Below are 19305 nucleotides of genomic sequence, written 5' to 3' on the forward strand. Positions count from 1 at the left end.
TTCATCACAACTGTATAAATATTGTGAGCCTGACTGCTGGATCGTATGCTAAAACTGAAGTCTAATGTTTTCTGAAGCGTCTGTGTCAAAGCGTTTTCGAGTGGATTATTACCAGATTGTTCTAGTGTTCTTTCAGGTTATTCTGTGGGCTCTTGATTGGGATGTTAAAAGCTGAAGATCAACTTTAGTGAAGATCCTTAATCAATGGTTCTGGCCAGAGAGTGAATGTTTGGAATAAGGGGTAGCTGGAGAGGTTAGGAATCTTCTGGCATTTCGATCTTTGGAGAGTATAGAATCCAGGCAGTGGGTATGCCAACATTATGTGAGATTTCGATTTTGATGTTAGATATGACTCCCAGGTGTCTAATTCAGGTAACTTGGTAAATAGGATTTAGAAGAGGGTAACTCGGTGAGGGTGTGGATTCAGGATTCTCACATGAATCTGAAGTGCCTCATCTAGTTTCTCCAAACGGAATGCCATGAGGCAGTTGTACATGTGCGTCCTGAGCTCAGAAATCAAACCTGCTTATCAGGTTAGAGCAGCATAAAATTATTCACAGTTGTAAAGGAGCCAATAGTAAATTTTAACTTAGTAAACTGTCAATTTTGGTTTAAGAACCACAATTACCATTACATTTCAATCTCCGCCCTACAACACATCTGTCTGTTGAGTGACAGTGGCTTCACAATGAAGATAGATATCTGCACCTGTATTCTTTTATGTCTGTTTGCTAAAGCCTTCTGCTTGCCAGCCTGTATAATTCAACCTCCTTCACCAGCTACCTTCTGATGCTTCCCTTGACTTGTGCTATTGTTACCCTTCGGAACCAAGAGAGAACACAAGACACCACCTATCCTAGCCACCCAGTCTTGAGAATGAACGTAATTGAGTGTGCAGGTGAACCTAAACAATTAGATTACTATATGCATACATCCATGCTCATTAAATTAACTAATGATCTTCTCTTAATGCAAAAGAAACATCTATACTGTGACCCTAAGAACACCCTCTTCCCAGCCCTGCTGTGAAAATAATGCTGAACTTTTTTGTTTTTCTAAATGTAATCAAATATTGGTTCTGTTTTCCTGCCCACCAAAATTAGGAAGAAGTCTAGTTTCTGTACTAATGGCCCTTCTTATTTATTTTCTTTTTTGAAATTATAACATAATTACATCATTTTCCCCTCCTGCTTCCTCCCTTTAAATCCTTCCATATATTCCTCCTGGCTTTTTTTTTCTTCAAATTCATGTCCTCTCTTTTCATGATTGTTCTTTAAGACTCTCTCCCTCCCTCCATCCCTCCTTCCTCCTCCTCCTTCCTCTCTCTCTCTCTCTCTCTCTATCTCTATCTCTATCTATCTATCTATCTATCTTTGACACATAAGGTCTTAAAAAATGGAAACATGTACAGATTTCACACATTAGCCTCTGTGTGCTTGGCAGAGGCTACCAAGGCTGGGAGAAGTTGACAACTCCGGAGTCAGGTGCCTTGTGACTGGCTCAGTCACTAGAGACTCTTGCCAAGTGGCTGATTATCAGGGCACATGGGGTCCTATTCCTCTGACATTTTGCTATCTTAAGACAACTGCCTTCCAGAAATCTCTTTACCATGCTCCTCTTGTTGCTGCCCTATGTCTGCAAGACAGAGTGGTTCCGGGATTCAGTCGTTCCTTCATTAACTTTCACAGCATAAAGATTCCATTCCATCTACCCTTTTACAAAGTCCGCCTTCAATGTGGATTCTGCTATCTGTTCACAGGTTGGAAAATAAACGATTCAAGCCAAAATAACAAGTGAGGGGCTACATTCTCTGTGTTTATGGAGCAGTACTACTCAACAATAGCAAATCGTTTGATTCAGTGAGAAGTCAGGGTGAATTCTTTCACATGTAAATGTTGGGAATAAATATTTCAAACTGCTGACCAGATCAAACAAATATGACCATAAAGAATGGGTTACCATTTAAAAATGTTTATCTGTATTGAATGTAAATATGAAAGGAAAAATAAACAATTATGCTTAGTGTGGTAGTGCAGACCTATAAACTCAGCAGTTGGGAGTCTGAGTCAGGAAAACCTTTAAGTTCAAATGCAAGCAGGACCACATGGAGACACTCTGTTTCAAACTATTTCTAATCGTAATTTCTAGATTTTCATTTCTAATCCTAACATTTAAACAATGGTGACCCTTCCCAACTATAGGTAAGGGAAACTCACCATACTTTATGAACAAGGATTGACAAGCAAGTTAAACATCCAGACTTGTTACATAATGTCTTACAGCCCTTGCCATACATGAACTGATTTGGACACATGAATGATAAGCATGTGTGCTTGAATATGAGGCCTTTGAGCAAGGGTTGTGTCATTTGGCACCTTTTCTATTGACTTTCCCCAGCGTTCTGCACACTGAGTCTTCAGTAACTATCACAGTTACTGGTGGATTAGTAGAAAGAAGGAACAGATGTCTAATTATTATTTCTTGTCAACATATGAAGACAAGTTAGTGATGCATCGCTGAAACTTGCTAACGTTTTTGGTGATGTGATGGTGGTGGTGGTGGTGGTGTGTGTGTGTGTGTGTGTGTGTGTGTGTGTGTGTGTGTGTGTGTGTGAAACTTCAGTCATTACCATTGCAACATTTTAAAAGGATACCATTTAGAGACATAGACATAAATCTAGTTAAAGGAATTATATATCAACAATGAAATCCTGACAGAATAAAGATGTAGAGACAAATTATAGTGGGGCCCTTCCAGGAGGGCTGGGATTTTAATTTACCATAATGAATTAGTACTTCTGTGCCTGAAGTTTCACAAAGTAAAGCCTCATTTAAATGTTCACAGTTCATAAAGATCACTGCATACCTTTGTGTCCCTGCCTGGTGTTCTATGCACTGGTTCAGAGCACTAAGCTATAGAAAGACCACATGAGCACTGAGAGCATCCTTCCCTCAACATACACTGCGTTCATGTCCTCATCACCCACTCAACTCTGGTCCAGCCTCACCCTATCCAGCTCTGTGATGTTCTTCTAGGAAACTCAGTGTTCTCACCTCACTCATGAGGAAACCGTCAGACTCAAACTGAAGGACTGCCTCCACAATCACCATCACGGCCATACTGGCAAAGCTGACAAGGTTGTGAAAAACAGGGCAAGTGGAGAAACTGGCACAGGCCAGAGGAGAGTAAGGAGATATGACAACTGAATGCAAAGTGGGAACCTGGACCAGAGAAGGGGCCTTGGTGGGAGAGCTGTGGAATGCAAGCTAAAGCCGTTGACTTGTCAGTTGCAGAGCACCACACTTCTGACAAGCAAGTCATAGACACCTGAGATGCTGACAAGAGAGGAAACTGGCAAAGCATACAGTGGGAACCACTCATAATATCTTTGCAGCATCTCATAAATATGTATCTCAAAAACAGTTTATTTGAAGCATGTAGATAGATGGATGGATGGATAGATAGATAGATAGATAGATAGATAGATAGATAGATAGATAGATAGATAGATAGACAGATAGAATCACCCTAAAGTTAGTTTCCAAGAGAACCTAACTTGACTTCCTCAGTCAAACAACTTAATGACAATACAGGAGATAACAAATGGAAACCTGCCCTTGATTACTCTGTGACTCTAGAATATTCACTATCAATATCTTAGTCAAGTTGCGATCTCTTGGTTGAAAGTGACAGAGATTTCAACTGAAAAATAAATAAACTGTTAAGCTGATTTGATAGGTTAAGGTGCTTGCCAGCAAGCCCAGTCATCCTGAGTTTGAGCCCCAGGACCTACATGAAAGAAAGAGAGAATGGGCTGTTCTCAGACCTATACATAAATGTGTGGCATGCTGTCACACATGTGTGTGCACACACAATAGTAATGTAATAAAATAAAAGTCAATTTTTCCTGGTTCATGTGACTGCAATTCTGGTGGATTAAATTCTGGCTCCAGAAAAAAAAAAAAGGGTGGGGGATGATGTCATCAGTTCTCCCTAATCTGCTGTCCCCACCTTCCATTGCTTTTGCTTCATCCTGAAACTTTGGATCATGACCCTGTACACTTCTGACTCATATCCTGAGTTCAGCTTCATCAGAAAAGAGAATATGCTTCTCTTTCAACAGAGCATCTTGGTGATTGTGACTGAATCATGTGCCCAGATACAAACCACTCTGACTCAGGATTACAACACCAGAGGTGTGAGTTAAGGAGGGGAGGAATTGCTTTTGTTGCTCACTGACTAATAGTTGTTCCTTAAAGGGGAAGCTTATCATCTTGATTCGAGCCTGAATAAATGGATGTAGAATAACAAGAGCCTTCTCCAGGCTTCCAGACTGGTTTACAGCCACAAGTCTCTCTAGAGAGCATCTCCAAAGTATCCTCATGCCCTCCTGAAACTTACTCAAGGTACTTCTAGCAGCCCAAGATGTAGAGCAGGTGGTCTTACCTGCCCTAAAAGAATCAATGCAAAAGAATGAAGTTAAATCCTCCTTCACCCCTGCTACATTTTCTCCTGCCCCTCTCATTCTTAGCTCACTTGTAGTCTCTGAGACTGGCATGTTAAGCAGCAATAACCATTTGATGTAACTGTTGCTTCCCAACCTTACTGTCAGCCAGCAATACCTTCCGTACAAGAGCTACTTTTTTCCTCAGTGACTCCAGCCCTTCTCTGGGAAAATTTAAACTATTTCTTCATCTTGGTTTTGGTCTTAGCTTTGGTTACAGGGGAAAGAGCTCAGCTTCTCCATGCTATTTGTCCAGAAGTCACTGGTGTTTGATGTTCCAGCTTTAAGCATGCCTCCTAACTGGAATTTTTCACTTTACCTCCCTTCGGTTCACTTGGGCCATTTGGGCGAAGCATAATTACATGCTATTAACATACTCTTGGGTGGGAACATGAAGAGGCAGAGTGTGCTTTTCTGCCACCTGGGAGACCACATAGAGTCATCGACGTCTGCACTTTAACTGACTTTTGTTGCCTTCCACAATGATGGCTCCAACGGAAAGAATTTGAAATTACCTTCCAGAAGCTGTCTTCCAGCTTTAACGAAGATGCTTGGTCCACATTTACAGTGGGCCAGAAGTGCCAGGAAGTTAACACTCTCAGGAGTAGGCATGAACAAGTGACAGGAGTTGGTAACTAAATATCCCTGTTTCTTTGCTTCTTGGGATTCTTTTGCCCTATGAAGGAAATGCCTTAAAGTCTCCTGGGGAAATAGCAAAACCTCTCCTTCTCAGGCTTTAGGCAAAATGCCATTGTTTCCATGGATGAAGAAACCAATCCTGTCTCCCTCTTGTGAGGGTAGGAGACTGGCTCAGATTCATAGCTGTGAAGAGGATGTAGAGAAAACAGGGCCCTGTTCCTAGGGGAAGAACAAAGGACCACCCTCAGCTCCTAAGCCTGTGCCAGTAAGCAAAGCCTGAAAACGCTCCCCTATCCAAGGCTGATCATATGTCCACAGCAGAGTTTCTCAGCTACAGGGATGTGAGACCAGAATAATGAGAAGCTACTCTCTGTAAAGAACAGAGTGTGGAGGTAAGCTTGAAATTCAGGGGAGGAAAAGGAATCCTCCATCTCCAGTATGGCACCAACACAGAGGAGCAAGTCTCAGAACCTGATGAGTGGGAGGGGCTCTCAGAGGCAAGAAAACACAACAGCTCAAGCCTGAAACAAGGATGAGCACAGAGGAAAAGCCTCCCTTCTTCACTCTGGTTCCACACGAAGGCCAAGGAAAGCAAACCAAAGACCTGTGAGGCCTATGGAGAATCAAGAGAAACAAAACAAAATCCAACACCAGCTCAGCTCCTGACTAAGGCCCTGAAAGACAATGCCTACAAATTTCTGGATTCAGATTACTCTTAAATTATTCTCTCCTGCTAAATATATAATGTCTGGTGCTTAAATTTTTAAATGAACATATATCCAAACAATTTTAGAGGTAAGAGAAAAAAATTCAGTAGAGTCAGATCCGTAAGTGGTCAGAATGTTGAAACCATGAGCGGCGTAGCCACTGTAGTAACATCAGAATGTGTGTAACATCATATGTGAACATCAGAAGCCAGAACAAAGAAATAAATCTGTGGACTTCTAGAAACTGTGTTGTAGCTTATTAAAAAGGAAAGAATGAAGAAGGAAAGAGAGAAAAGGAATGATTGAAGAAAAAACAGCATCCAAATGCTGAAGAACCAGACTGAAAGTCTAACATATAGTAAAATAGAATTTTAAAAATGAGGAAAGATAATTAAGCAGAAGAAATACTTGAAGAGACAATGTCTGCAAAGTATAAAAAATCAAAAAAATAAAATAAAATCAGGTCTGAGAGGCCTAGAGACTCTGAAAGACAGACAGGAGGAAATACATACACGATCGATGTACTAAATACCAGAGGCAGAGAAAACCTCTCAGGCAGCAAAATGAAATGAGGGGATGACCAAGGAACAAAAAATTACAGCAGACTGTTCATCAGAAACCTCGAAAATCAGAAAAGAACCCAATATCTGTAGGCACTGATAGAAAAATATTACTCATCCCTGTATGCTGTGCCCACTGCAAGCAGCTTTCAACAATAAACACGAGCTAAAGCTGTATTTTCAGATAAACAAGGCTGAGAGAATGCGCTGATGTAAGATATGTATAAAAGGTGTTTGGCATAAGGTATGTATAAAAAGTGTTACAAACAGGAGGGTATTAGAAATGCATACTTGTGACAAGTATCTGTAGGTAACACAGTATTGTATACAATAACACTGTACAAGCGAAAAAAATCAAAGAGGGAAAAAAATCAAGAATAGCCTCTTTTGTGTCTAAAGGAAGAATGTTACATTTAAAAATGAGGACAGTCATGAATGGCAACAGCAGGAGCATACATGGAGTAGCTTTGCTTTAAATGACTGACAGGAATTTAGACAGAGGTTGCCAAGTATTTCATGTATGTGGTCAGATTATAGTTTAAGCTCTGTGAGGCCATTGCTCCTTTCTGATGTTGCTCTTGCTATTTGCACAGTCCTTTGTGAACATTAAAAAATTAAATCAAAGAATACATGAAGACAGGCGATAGGCATAATTTTGCCTTCTCTGCTCCCCTCTTCCAATATAAGTAAAAGGAAGGACTATGTATAATGGTGTTATATTGAAGTAAAATGCCTGGTAAAAACATTAGCAGAGATGGAAGAGAGGTGAGAGTCAGAAGAAAAGAAGGTGTTTACATTGTTGAAATCATACAATGATGTCATCAAGTAATATTGGATAAGTTAAAGTTACATATTGCCAGCCATACAGCTATTTGATTAAAAGAGAGAGAGAGAAAATGTAACTATGCAAGTTATTTAACTAATAAGAAACAAAACCTAGTGGAAAATAACTGGAAAGATGATAGATCTAAATCCCAAACTAAAATAATTACATTAAATACAAACAGCCTAAATACACCTATTAATGGGGGAGATTGTCAGACTGAATTAAAAATTAATACTTACTGTATGCTATCTATAAGAAATTTATTTTGAATAGAAAGACACTGATAAGTTAAAAATATGTGGATAAAATAGGTTTACCAAGCATTTCAAGAGCATATGGAATATTCACCAAGATGAACCATGACATAGAATATAAAACAAGTCTCAAAAAATGAAGAGTTAAAAATCACATAAATAAAATATATTCTCTGACTACAACAGAATTTAAATAGAAATCAGTGTGAGAAACTCCAAAGACCTGAAAATTAAACATACATGCTGCCAATTACTCAGAGTAAAAAAAGAAAAACAGCAAATTAGAAAACATTTTAGTTGAATTGAAACCTACTGATTTGTAAGGGGATCATTTAATAAAAATTTGAATTGATGGATTAAGCCTAGCACTGTTTTAGACACTAATGACACATTGATTTTAAAAGACAAAGATCCTTGTTCTTTAGGAGTTTATATTCTAGTTGAGGATGAGACCATAAACAATAAGCACATTAAGTAAATGGTTACTGTGATGGCTTTTCCTGGTTGTCAACTTGACTGCATCTGGAATTAACTATAATTCAGATATCAAAGGCACACCCATGATACAGATCTTTAGGCTGGAAGACACAGGCTTCTGGTCCAGATCTTGACATGGGATGATACAGGATACGTGATTTTGATCCAGATCTTGAGGCATGGTGGCCATGAAAAGCGTAGGCCCAGGCAAGGTAGTACATGCCTTTAATCCTAGGAGACTGAGGCAAACAGATCTCTGAATTTAAGGCCAGCCTGGGACAGGGTGAGTTCCAAATCCAGGCGTGGTAGTACACACCTTTAATATGGGCCATGCCTTCTGCTGAATGACAGAAGGAAGATTCACTCTTCTTTGACTGATTGCACTTACTTGCCAACCCATCTGTTGGAACCCACTCCTTCTAGATTCCTTCTTTACAGAAAACCAGCTGAAACAACCAGCCTTGTGGGACTGAGCAGCTACTGTTTCTTGGACTCTCCATTCACATCTGCCCACTGTTGGGTTAGTTGGACTGCTGACTGTACTAAGTCTTTACAATAAATTCCTGTAATATAGAGAGACATTCCATAAGTTCTCTGACTTTAGAGAACCCTGACTAAGACAGTTACACATACCAGTATATCACACATGCTTTGAACAAGGGAAGGTAGGACAGAGAGGGGAAGTCAAGGCAGGGTACAGTGGGCAAGGATACAACTTAAAGTAGCTGGTTAGTCCAATGAGTCTCAAAAGTTGCATTTTAAAAGAGATTTTGAACAATAGTTTAAAGGGCTTGACAGATGAATACTTTAATTGTTCTGAAACTGAGAAGAACGGCAAGATCTAAGATCTAAGCCTACCGGTTTAGTTCTCAACCGTCCTAACGCTGGCACCCTTCAGTATAATTTCTCATGTTGTAGTACCTCCAACCTAAAATTATTTTCATTGCTACTTCATACATAATTTTTCTATTATAAATCAGGATGCAAAATCTGTTTTCTCATTAGTCTTGGGTGATCCCTGTTAAGGACTCATCTCACAGGTTGAGAACCAATGCCCCTAAAATGAGTGCATGCTTTGCATGTTCTAGGACCAACAGGCCAGTGTGGTCAGGACAGTGAGGGGGTGGGATGGGTAGAAGCAGAGAAGGTTGAGGGTGTTACATTTGTCCTGTCTAATTTTATACCCTCTTGATATAAACTGAAGTCATCTAAGAGAAAGGAATCTCACCTGAGAAAATGCTCTTGTAAGACTGGGCTGTGGGAAAGCCTGTAGGGCGTTTGTAATTAATGATTTATGGGAAAGGCCCCACCCATTGTGGAGAGTGCCATCCCTGGCCTGGTGGTCCTTGTTCTATGAGAAAGAAGGCAGAGCAGGTAATAGGGAACAAGCCAGTAAGCAGCACCCCTCCATGACCTCTGCATCAGATCCTGCCTCCAGGTTCCCACTGTGTGAGTTCCTGTCCCCTCTGCTTTTGATGATGAACTGTTATATGGAACTGTAAGGGAAATAATCCTTTCCTCCCCAGGTTTTGGTCATGGTATTTTATCACGGTAAGTAATAGTAACCTTAACTAAGACAACAGCTCGTCTATGGTGCTTCAGGCACTACAAGAACTTTGGCTTTTACTCTAAGTGATGTGAGACTCACTGAAGGCTTTGTGTAGGCGATGCTCTGTGTAGGTGGGCTGCAGTGGAGAAGTCCAGAAATAATGGAAATCATACTAAGTGGGCGGAAATAGTGGTGGTTTGGACATGTAGGGATGGAAATTCTAAGAATTATTGTACTCTAGATAATAGTTTTTTTAAAAAGAAAAAAGAATCTAGGTGACTTTCTCTTTAGGAGCTTGCACTTCCTCTTGAAAATATATATATACTGTGCCTTCCTTAAAGCTGTCTCTCTCTCTCTCTCTCTCTCTCTCTCTCTCTCTCTCTCTCTCTCTCTCTCTCTCTCTCTCCCCTTCCCTCCCATTCTACTTCCCTCCCTCTCTCCCTCCTTTAAATCTAAGCATGTATTTTCATCTTAACAAACCTCTCGCTTGTCTTTACTTAGAATCACTTCTTTATAAACCATCACAACTTAAAAAGAGAAAACATGCTTTGATGTTTCCCAATGTATTAGAAGAGAAGTTGGAATTCTTTCCTCCCCAAAATGCTTTTTGGTCATGGCGTTTATCACAACAACAGAAAAAGTAACAGAAAAAGCATACCTAATAAAAAAATTCTAATCAGAGTCACGAACAGGCTGTGTTTGGTGCCCCTGAAAAAAAAGAGATCAGAATGCTTCCTCAATGATCTATTGGAGTTAATACCTGTCTGGGGACTTCATTGCCAAAGGCTCACTTGAGAAAAAGAACTCCTGACATCTGCCCAGTCTCTAGACACCCACGTTAGGCTCCCCATAAGCAGAGGGCTCCCATTAGCTCCCACTGCTTCTGCTCCACTATTTACCATCCCTGTTTGAGACGTGCGCCATTATTGCCTTGACCTTCGAAGACCCATTACCTCAGCTGCAATCAGGGACACTTCAGTTAACTCATTGATGGCTTGGGTGAAATTGTTTTTTTGGTCTGCCATGGTGCCCTACCTTGGTAAATACATGTCAGTTCACATTTACAAAAAGTCATTTGTGAACCAAGCATCAATCCAGGGCCTGTAGAAAACAGAGCTTACTCAGAGCGAGTTATTGAGAAGAGAAATACAACAGGGAGGGAAAGAAATAAGCAGGAAAGTCTACACAAGATGGTAGAGGATTTCAAGAAGCCAGCCTGGCTGGCATGAAAAGAAGAAGGAGCAAGTCCCCGAGATCTGACAGTAGTGTTTGTATGAGGAAAAGTTCAGAACGTCAGGGAGGTGACCTTCCACAGGGGAATACGATTCAGTAGAAAATAAATGCTCCAATCTGACTTCGCTATAGACCAAACCAGTTAAGGTCCAGGTGGTTACAGCAGGATGGGGTGGGGTGGGGTGGGGTAGTACATGCTTCTTTGCACACTGTGAAAGCAGAATAGGAGCAGATGAGGAATGACTGAACAGGTTGTAGGGAATGAAGACTAAGAGTTACCCCCAAGTCCTGAGGTTAGAAGAAATCAAGAGAACATGATGGCGAGAAAACCTGGAAGGCTCAGAACTGAAGAACTGGAACTGAGGCATTCCAATTTGAAGACTGACTGAGGACTAGACATGGCCAGAGAACTGGGAAGCCCAAACTGGTTCTGGGGAAACAGCTATGCTAGGAGGAAGATGTGGTTTTGTCAAGAGCTACTGGAAAAAGAAGTTAGCTAGAGAGCATAGACACATGGAGGTTCCTGGGCCTGAAAGGGATGATTTGAGTGGAGTAGAGGTCAAACACCCAGCAGGAGGCAGATTTAGAAAAATAAATGAAGAGGAATTGCCTGGGTTGGGTACTGTTTCATGGCGGCATTTCTACAGAGGAAGATAATTATTCAGGAAGAGGTTGGAAGATGGCTTTGTTGTTGAGTTTACGCTTTGTCTTGTAAAAGCCAATTATCTCATGGCTCTCTCAAGGCAAATTTGTGCTACTAAATTAACTAAATGTTTGCTAGTGGAGAAGAGAGGAAAGAAATGCCAGAGCAGAGTTCTTTGGAAAGAGAGAGGGGATGTGGTACAAAAGCACACAGCACAAACACTGGTACAGAACTCATCATGGGCCAGCTCCTCTAAGGAGATAAAGCAATGTCTGAACACAAACATTTGGATCCTGTAGAAAGTATCAGGCAAATGTCGGCCTTTGCTTATGGTCCCTATGCACTTTACTAGGCCTTGTTTTGCTCTAAAAGCTGGCATACATTTCTGAATGCTTTCCAGATTTAACAAGCCATTAGATAAGACAATTCAAGCAACAATCCATGATGACGTCTGACTAGGACCCTTATCTCCACGACCAGTCCACATGAGGTCACTTGCAACATTTACCGTGAAGTCAATGCCCAACTGAAATCTGTACCCCCATAAGTGAAAATGGAATGGTGTGTGCCAAGAGGAATGTCCCTACCTGCTGCTGCCCTCAAAGAGACAGTTAAGGAGAATTCTTACAACACCTGACTCTCTAAGACTCTCTGAAAGCAATTGAGTCTGCACACTCCAACTGCAGACTCTGTTGCTATGTAAACTGTGCTTCATAAGGCATTTAAAGACTTAACACAAGTGGCTGAAGGTTTAATCTTTTAATTCCATTGCCCCATAAGTTCCTTGTAGGTTCAGTGAACAAGGAATTCAGACATAATATTAAAAACCCATTTCAGGAAAGGGCTTAGGGGATGGGGAAAACGGACTGCATTTTAGTGCACAAAAGAGACTCCACACTAGTCTCTAGATTTTAGTCTAAAGGGCAACTCTTGTACCCAACCTGTGGAAAGACATGTGCTTGCACAGTAAATTGTCAATGGTGCACTTTGCCACCTCCCTCCACCAGCCCCACCAACTGCCTCCTTCATTACAAAGCTTTCATGTATCTATGACCAATATTGGTCATGTTCCCATGTAAAGGGCTCAATTCCCTGTGAGATGTTGTGTGTCACTTACATTCTTGGGACATTTGCACTTGTAAAAACAGTTACCTGGTCACATTTTCAAACATAGCATGTATATTCAAGCTACTTGTCACCTGGCCAAGAAAAGTGAAAGCCACTAGCTCTCCCAGGGTGGCCCCAGACATGCACAGAGTTGTCACCATGCTTGTGTCTGGAGAAGGCTGCACGCAGAGTGTAAGCAGTTCTTTGATGACTGCAGAGATGGAGACAAATTTAACTTGTATAACCCACAAGGGCAAGGGGGTGTGTGTGGATGACATTTAGAAACTGGCTCACATACTGAATATGTGGACATTAGCTGCACCATAATAGATGGAGAAATATAATATCAGGGGAAAGCAAATCACAATTTATCTAGCCTGAATAACCAGAGCTCGTTTACATACATCAGGTTTAATTTTATTTTTTACGAGTCACTTGAGGGCAAGGCACATTTGCTACTGGAAGCTTGAAGGAATGCTGAACAAACACGCTCTCCCCTTCTCCCCACCCCTCAGGAACGTGACAAGTGACTGAACAGGCATGACACCCCTTGACACTTTTCTAAAATTGCCTACTAGAATTTTCTTCAGTTTTTAATTTTCAGTTTCTTTAACTGTTTAGTCACTCAAAGACCAGGACTTTTTGAGAAGAAAGCACTATGCGTCTGGAACAGGAAAGGGGTGGTGAGCTGGAGGCTAGCAGTACCCCAAATTTCTCCTTTTGACAGAGAAGATAATTAATGATCTATACCTACATACACTTTTCTGCCTATAGAAATGAAGACAATGCCAATCCCCTCAAGGGAGGATTGCAAGAATTAGTGCAATGTTTGAAACTCTCTTGGCACATTAGACACTAAAGTCTACTGCTACTGCTCAGAAGTATCATAAATATTGCATTTTGTTTTGATAGTAGTATTGCCAGTGGCCTTTCTTCTTTATGTCATAATTCTGAGCATAATAGGATTTGTTTTTGTTTTTTTTTTTTAAGAAATGAGCAATTTCTCAGAGGTTGCAGACAGAGAAACAAGTATAAGAGAAGTGTTTTCAGCATAGGAAAAGATGTTCCTATTGGGCTCACCAAAGTGTGAAGAAGAGAGAAAAGTTGAGGCATAATTTATCAAGTCAGGTTAAGTTAATTTTTATGGATGTATGTAAAGGTCTGATAACAAAACAAGAAGACTTCAACTTTTTCTATTGTAACCTTTCTGTATATATTCCTTTATGACAAGAATTTATATTATTTTTCATCTCCTTTCTTTCACATTAATGTTCAGATTTTTATAATCTTGTGACCAACCATGCTATGGTGGTCAGAGTCATCAAATAAAAGTACAGGACACACAGTGAAATTTGAATTTCAAGAAAATAAACAAATTTTAGTCTCAAAATTTCTTGTCAGAAGGAGGGACATACAACTACTACTACTACTACTACTACTACTAATAATAATAATAATAATAATAATAATAATAATAATTCCTATATATGTGAGACTCAAATTTAACTGAATACCTTTCATTTTATCTGCCAAACTTAATGTTGCTGAAATGTGTATAAATCTGTGGAAGATATATCAGTTGGCTGGGATTGTCATAATTAAAAGGGTCTAAATCTTGACAGGGTCAGAAAAACATGAATCCAACAAGTAGAACTATAGTTAGCAAAGTGGTTTGGGTGGCCTGTGCAGGGCAGGTAGCCTAGCCAACAGTGGCAGCCCCAGCAGAAGAGGGAGCCGTGGTGCGAGCCTGAGTAGCCATGTGGCTCCAAGATCCAGCAGTGAATGCCTCAGGAGAGAGGACTCTTCCCAAGTGTTACAGCCGCCCTCAGATGATCCTCAGTGAAATAATATGTGTACTTACTCCATGTGGACAAGGAGTTTGGACCATGGGGCGGGATTTAGGGAGCAGATATTTTTCTGTTGATTGGGTTTCAAATGTTAGTGACACTTCATTTGCATGGGGAAGGACTCAGGTGCTACGTTAGGCCTAAGGTCCTCTCAGTGCGATGCCATAATGACATGTTCCAGAGCAGGTACAGAGACAGGTAGGAAATGGCTCAACTCCTGCTGTTCTCAAACCTTTGAGATTCCCGGGCTCTGAGTTCACTCAACCTTATCAGTTCGTAAGCATGACTGGTGGCATGGCCCACTAGACCTACCATAATGGATGTGACAGGGCCCACCTCATCCTGGTATTGTAGTCCTCAGTGCTATAAGAAAGCTGGCTGAGCAAGCCATGAGGAGCAAATCAGTAAGCAGCACCCCTCCGTGGTCTCTACATCAGCTCTCACCTCCAAGTTTCTTCCTTGTTTAAATTTCTTCCCTGGCTTCCCTCATGATGGACTGTGACCTGAGAACTATGAGCTGAAATAAGCCCTTTCCCTCCTCAAGTTGCTTATGGTCATGGTGTTTTCTCACAACAATAGGAACCTAAGACAAGTCTAGTGACTGACGCGTCTCTATACAAACTATTGCCCCATTGTTACTGACAAGTAAAGGCTTTTCTGATTAACTGACTCCATAAGCTCCGACTGAAGAAAAAAAACCCACTCAAAATGGAAGCTCTATTGACCAAAATGAACACTTCTGCAGATTCTTCGAATTTGCATTTCTAAATATGATCAGCATCATGGTGGGGTGGGAGTTAAAAATATACAGAAAAGGACGCCAACTCTGACCAACTGCATTAAAGTTTTGATGTAAAAGATGAGCATTAGCAGGCTTTAAAGCATTATTTTAAAGGTGATTTTCCACCTTCCCAGTGCTGGACTCTTTAATACAGTTCCTCATGTTGTGGTGACCCCCAACTGTAAATTGTTCTTGTTGCTACTTCATAACTGTAATGTTGCTACTGTTATGAATCATGTCGCAAATATCTGTGTTTTCCAACAGTTTTAGGTGACCCCTGTGAAAGTGTCCTTAGATCCCCAAAGTGGTTGGACCCACACTCTGAGAACCACTCACTGCTTTAAAAACTTTGTAGCATGGCAGTGAAAAGCCTTTTCTAAAATATTAGACAGAAGGGCTGGAGAGGTGACTCGTCAGTTAGGCTCACTTGTTACTCCCGAAAAGCGACAACCACGCAGTGGCTCACAACTGTCTGCAGCATCCGTTCTAGGGGATTTAACATCTCCTTTAACCTCCACGAGCATGAGTACCAGGCACAGACTCACGTGAAGGGAAATACTCATCCTGTAAGAGTTAAATAAAGCAATATGTTGGATAGAGGAAAGAGTATGGGCCACGACTTCATACCAAGTCGAGGTCAACCCACTTTCTTATCACTACAGCTCTCTGTTAGAAGCCTTGAGTCTCCTTGAAGCCTTGGTATTGCTACACAAGTGACATAATTATTCTGGGATACATTATCCTGGCCATCCAGAGCCTTTCTTTCCTCCCATGTAAAGAAAGTGGAATTGCGGCACGCTTGGTTTTTGAATCGTTTTCAGGATTTGTCTTTCTTGACTCTTGTGTTACTTAGTGCTTGGAAGCTGGTCTTGCTATGAAGAAGAGACAGTGTCTTCTTCGCTGGTACTTTGTTTTATTGTCTTGGCATTTCATAGAGTCTGGACTTAAAGAGCTGGGGATTTTGGGTAGCAAGACATTGTGAAGAGAAATTTCAATTGGTTTATCACTCTCATTAATGCTTGCTGGCTTTTGTCTTTGGTTTTATAGCCAAAGCGTTCTTTGGAGCACTTACGCCACGCTTACTGAAAAGCATTCATTAGAACTGTAGGACAGAAAGTGTTTGTAGATAATTCACCTATTTTCCCTTAATATTAAAATATTACCTATCCTTGGTCCATTTGTCAAAAGAAACATTAAAAATATTGTTTATTGAAATGAAGACTTTGTATTTGACCAGTAAAATTGCCAAACACCCCCCTGCTGTATATCTATCCATAATAGTAACTACTATTTCTAATACAGATTCCTTGCATTTTTAGAGAATATATACAATAGACAAACTTAGGGAAGTAAAAGTTGTTTGTGAATGTATGGTTGAATTTCTTTTTACCACAGAAATATTACAATACATATTTAGTTTCAAATGATATAATTTGATATGGCATTTCCCTTTTAGTCGGTACATTTTTATGTACAGCAGAGTTGAGGATTTCGTTCGTTGGTTTCATTTTCTAGAGAGCAGGATATTAGATATTGATTTAGTACTAGCCTGACAACCTCTGTCACTTGTTAAGCAATGCCATTAGTGGCATGTTGAATTTAAGCCTCTGAACTTGGATTACAGATATTGCTCAGTGGTCAAGTGCTTGCCTAGCATTTTAATTGCTCTTTTTGTTACTCTAACCAAACACCTGACAGAGACAACTTAGAAGAGGAAAGGCTTATTTTGGCTCATAGTTTTAGTTCTTTCAGTGGTGGGGCAGGCATGGTAACACTCTGTCCTCAGCCACAGGAGAAAGAGATGGCTGGTCACATTTTAGTGGCAGACTAGAAACAGAGTACACTGTAATCTAGGCCATATCCCTGAACTTATGTTTGCTTGTGGTGGCCATACCTCACCTCTAAAGCAGTGGTTCTCCACCTTCCCAATGTTATGATTCCTCATGTTATGGTGACCCCCAACCATACGATTACTCCCCTTGCTACTTCATAACTGTACTTTTGCTGCTGTCGTGAATTGTAATGTGAATATCTGACATGCAGGATACCTGCTATGTGACTCCTGTGAATGAGTCATTTGACCCACTTTGGACACCCAAAGGGGTCAAGACCCACCGGTTAAGAAGCATGGTTCTTAAGGGCCTACAATTTCCCAAAACAAGACCCTCAACTAAGGGCCCAGTTCTCAAACATAAATGGTTATAGCAACATTCTACATTTCAACCTAATGAGTTCATGGCCCTGGATTCTACACTCAACAGCACAAAATAAAAGGACCAGAGGCACTTCCGGGTTATAAAACACTGACAATTGTTTTTCTTATTTTAATAAACAAAACCATCACCCACAAAATACTGAGGTGTTATTTCTGTGATTTCATTTGCTTCTCTGTTGTGATTAAATACTGACCAAAAGTAGTCTGGGGAGGAGAGGGTTTCTTTCATTTTGGAAGTTACAGTCTGCAATCAAAGAAAGCCAGAGCAGGAACTCAATCACGAGCAGAGGCAAAAACCACAGAGAATTGTTTCTTACTGCTTTCTCCCCTTGACTCAGTCAGCTGACTTCCCTATACAACCTAGGCCCAGCTGCCAGGGCAGAGCTCTCCCCCATCAAGCAGCCACCAATCAACGGAATGCCCCTAGATATGCTCACATGCCTGTCTGACAGAGGTAAGTCCTCAAGTCCTCAACTGAGCTTCCCCCTTCCCAGGCAACTGGAGATTGAATGAGTTGATGAAAATGGACTGTCTCTCGTTTGTGGTGTTACTTTTTCCTCCTGTTAAGTTCTCCATTATTACTTTTTTAAAGAGGTTTCTTGGGAATGTTTTCACACTGATTTGGTGTTTGCATATGTGTGGATGTTGGGAGGAGCATACCTGTGGAGGTCAGAGGACAACTTGTGGAGTCCAGTCTCTCCTTCCATGTGCATCCTGTAGCTATCATGTCAGGCTTGGGGACAAGCCTCCTCACCCGCCGGGCATCTCACCAGCCCTTATCTTCTTTTGCATTGCTTTTATTTCTGCATGTTCACTGACTTAGTTGATTCCCTCTGAGCTCTCTTCGTTCCGGGCATCTTACTAACTTGTGTTTAGTTTAGGAGAATCTTAAGGACCTCTCTTCAGTTCTGTGCTGTCTTCCTCAGTTTTTTTTCTCTATCTTCTTGGCCATTTGTTGAACAATTCTTCATTCTCTTGTGTTTTAATTGAATCGAGACACTTCCCTTTACTGAATTTGAAAGTCAGTCTCGCCACTGAAATTCCCCATCTGTTTATCTATGTTCTTTACATTTTTCACTAGGTCTTTTTAATATTAATGATATCTTGAAAGTGCATAGCTGATAAACAGTTCTGGATTTTGAGTTACCGATGTTGTTGTCATTATTGGTTTTGTAATTGCTGGAAGTTGTGTGTTGGTGGGCAGTAGAGACTCTTCTACATGATGCATATAACTAAAGGTGCCACTTTTCACCCTCTGCCGGACAGTCATGTGGGGACTAAGTCCATCAAGTGACCAGCTCAGCACATTTGGGTGGCACTGGGACCTAGTTCCTCTTAGTTCACCACTGTCTCCACTCTGGCCTCAAGTGGGGCCTCAGGTGCTTAAAGAATTCCTCCCACTCTCCCAGCTCTGCCTTTAGCTTTTAGAAATGGGTTTTGCTGTCACCCCATAAACGAGGGACTTTCTTCTTATTTCCCAGTGGGCTTTGCTGCATCTTACTCACTTCTAGGTTCATACTGTGGACCGTGAAGGGAAGTTTAGGCTCTTTTGGTTCAACCTGAGGATTAAGGCCAGTGAGTCTACACTTTGGGTACCTTCTTCCAAGCCCCTACTGTAGATCTCTATCCTATGCCATGACAGCCAGATTCTGCCTTCTGTATCTAGTATGTCTTGAGATGCAGGAAATTCCCTATCTCTTCGCAGACCGAAGACTTCTACTGTGGGTATTCAGAATCTTAAGTCCAGGGGAGATTCAGCATTTTGAGTCTATCAACAGCCCCTGGGTCCTTAGAAGCAGCAACTCTCTGTCCAGCTACTTCACAGAGCAGGTGGACTTGACTTCTGCTTTCCCCCTGAGGTGCTGAAGGCAAGGTATGTTCCCACTTAATCCCAGTACTTGAAGTTTTACTTCTCGTAAAGAAAGGTACAGGAGAATGAGCCATGCATAAATCAGTCTCTTCC

The sequence above is a fragment of the Rattus norvegicus genome, chromosome 3 (assembly GCF_021556685.1).
Source record: "Rattus norvegicus strain SHRSP/BbbUtx chromosome 3, alternate assembly SHRSP_T2T, whole genome shotgun sequence".
Classification (NCBI taxonomy): domain Eukaryota; kingdom Metazoa; phylum Chordata; class Mammalia; order Rodentia; family Muridae; genus Rattus; species Rattus norvegicus.